The sequence below is a fragment of the Arachis duranensis genome, chromosome 10, assembly GCF_000817695.3.
Source record: "Arachis duranensis cultivar V14167 chromosome 10, aradu.V14167.gnm2.J7QH, whole genome shotgun sequence".
NCBI lineage: Eukaryota > Viridiplantae > Streptophyta > Magnoliopsida > Fabales > Fabaceae > Arachis > Arachis duranensis.
In genome coordinates, this window is record NC_029781.3 from 58,574,322 (window position 1) to 58,577,811 (window position 3,490).

Sequence of the window (3,490 nt, forward strand, 5' to 3'; positions counted from 1 at the left end):
TATCTTTGTGGAACCGCCTTTTCTAGGCCTTTTCGGCCTTTAGGTTTTGGGCTGCGTTCCTTTTGATGGGCCTTCCTTGCTTTATTGTCCGAGGTCCGACCTTTAGGCGTGAGCCTTAGGACGAGGTCGGACCTCTTATGAATTTGCCGAGTTGGAGGAGCCCGGTCAGGGTATGAACATAAACTAACAACTATAAAAGGCTCTTGGCAAGGTATGAAAATTAGAAGTTCTATCCTAGTTATCCTTCTCAATTGTGATGAGAATTGTTCATTGCTACCACTTAGTTAACCTCTAACCATGGAGGAAAGTCAAGTGGATGAATCAATTTGATTCCTCAAGTCCTAATCAACTCCTAAAGGAAAGATTAGCTTTAGAGGTATTCAAATCAATTAGCAACTTCTAATTATCAATCAACAAAAGGATTAGATAACTCAAGAGTCACTAATTACTCAACCAAAGCCAAGAGGAACAAAAGCTACACTAAAACCCAACCAAGCATTTCATCAAACACTTGGAAGGCATAAAAGAAAAGTGTTCCGAGGGTTACCTGAAACGTGTAGCTCGGTCGTCTGGAGAGGCCCGAGGTGGGGGTTCAGGGACCCGAGCTTGATATGCAGAGTGGTTGGTGGTTGTACCTGCAATGACACTCCGATGCTTAAGTTAGCATGGGTCCAAGCAGATATGTGTAGAACGTGGAATGAATGTCATACCTGGGTGCTCCAGTGTATTTATAGTAGTTGGTCGTGATCTTCCCTGGATAAGATATTCTTATCTTATCTTATCTTTGGGAGTTTTATCTCTATCTTTGTGGAACCGCCTTTTCTAGGCCTTTTCGGCCTTTAGGTTTTGGGCTGCGTTCCCTTTGATGGGCCTTCCATGCTTTATTGTCCGAGGTCCGACCTTTAGGCGTGAGCCTTAGGAAGAGGTCGGACCTCTTATGAATTTGCCGAGTTGGAGGAGCCCGGTCAGGGTATGAACATGTACCTATGGCAAAAAACTACAACAAGAACAACCATACAACTCATATCTCATATATCAGATCATAAGATATACATGATAAACCATGATATGCAAGTAGAGCAATTCAAGACAAAGACATGGTCAAATTTTTTTCTATTCACATGTCTTCCCCTGATTTCTAAAACCCATCTGAGGTGGACTTGTTAGACTTGGAGTTCATGGTGTTTGAGAGGATGAAGGTTTTTATTTGATCTTTCCATGGCCCATCTCCCAATTCTCTAGACTTTTGCTTTACTGCCTGATGAATGGATTTTTGACAGTTTAGAATTTCACAAATAAGCTCTCGTTGAAAGTATAGTTTCTAAACCAACAATAATCCTTTCATACAAAAATTTGGTTGTCACAAGTAACAAACCCCTTAAAAATAAACCGAAGTATTCAAACCTTGGGTCGTCTCTCAAGGAATTACAGGGAAGTGTACTTATAATAATTGGTTATGAGATTGTATATTTTTGTGGTTTTTGAGATAAGAAACAAGTGATGTAAATTGTAAGAATTAAACTAATAGCTAATAAACCTCTTGGAAAGGTATGAGAACTAGAAGTCCTATCCTCATTATCCTCATCAATTGTGATGACAAATGTCCATTGCTCCCACTTAGTCAACCTCTAACTATGGAGGAAAGTCAAGTGGATAAATCCATTTGATTCCTCAAGTCCTAGTCAACTCCTAAGAAAAGACTAGCTTTAGTGGAATTCAAATCAACTAGCAACTTCTAATTATCAATCAACAAAAGCATTAGATAACTCAAGAGTCACTAATTACTCAACCTAAGCTAAGAGGAGAAAAATCTACTCTAACATGCTTCCAAGCTTTTTATCAAACACTTGGATGGCGTAAAATAAAAGCATAGAAAAGTAATAAGATTGTATTAAATCTAAACAACCAATTGCAAATATAAATGAGGACAAATGAAGGAAGAAGCAATAAATATAAAATACCTCAAATTGCATTAATATGGAAATTTAATCTAACATGAAACATTAATAAACAAAAATGTCAACATAATGTAATCGACAATGAAAATAAATAAACTAGAATGCTAGAACAAATAAAAGTAGAAGAGAAACTAAATTAAAGGAACATTAAACTTGGATTTGAGAAGAAATAAACCTAAAACTAAGAGAAACACTAAAACCTAGAGGGAGGAGAGAGCCTCTCACTCTAGAAATTACATCTAAAACCTAAAATTATGTGAATCAGAAGTGATTGAATGATTCCTCCACTCTGCAGCCTCTAAAATGTGTTTTCGGGCTTGAAATTGGGTCTAAATTAGCCCAGAAATTGCCCCCAGTATTTTCCGATACGTCCAGCACGTGGCTCTGTCACGCGTACGCATCGTCCACGCGTACACGTCGCTTGTCTGCCGCATTATCCACCTGTACGCGTCACCTAACAGCAAGGCAACTATGGCAAATTACATATCATTTCGAAGCCCCGGATGTTAGCTTTCCAATGCAACTAGAACCGCCTCATTCGGACCTCTTTAGCTCAAGTTATGATCGATTTATTACAAATAGGTCAGGCTTGACAACTTTGCAATTCCTTCAATTTCTTGTATTCCTTTCTCTTTTGCATGCTTCCTTTCGATCGTCTAAGCCATTCCTGCCCTTTAAACCTTGAAAACACTCAGTAAACATATCATGGCATCGAATGGTAATAAGAGAGGATTAAAAATAACAAATTTTAAGCCAAAGAAGAGTGTTTTCAATCATAGCATATAATTAGGAAGGAAAATGTAAAACATGCGATTTCTATGAATAAGTGTGAGAATAATAGGTAAAATCTACTGAATTAAGCATAAGATAAACTGTAAAATAGCGTTTTATCAATCTCCCCACACTTAAACATTAGCATGCCCTCATGCTAAGCTTAAGAGAAGCTATAAAGAATGAAGGCAAAATTGTAGAATGTATCAAGTGCAACCTATCTATATGAATGCAACTATATGCTAAAATGTTTCTGCCTACATGGTTAAAAGTAAACAAACTCTACAAGACAAACATAAATAAAGTCCACTAATTCAAATCACGCAACAAGATACAAGTAAACTTGCAAGAAGAAAGCTCATGAAAGCGGGGAACATAGAGTCGAGCATCAAACCATCATTGGAAGTGTATACACTCTAATCACTCTAGTGTTTGAGGGTCGAGTCTCTCAGTTCTCTACTAATCTTGCTCTCTAAGGCTTGCTTTTCTTCTACCAATCAACACAATTTAATGCACCAATATACATATCAAGAGGTCTTTTCAAGGGTTGTAATGGGGCTAGGACCAAGGAAGGAATGTATTTGGTTAAGTGGACTAAAATCCAAATCCTTGATCAACCTAAACTTCTCACCTAACCTAAGACATTCCAAGACGTTACAATGCAAAACCTAGCCATCCATTAACTATTTTTCCACAAATTCATGCACCTTGATATCTTATAGGTACAAGTCATATGCATTAGTTCACTTATGCATTGGGTC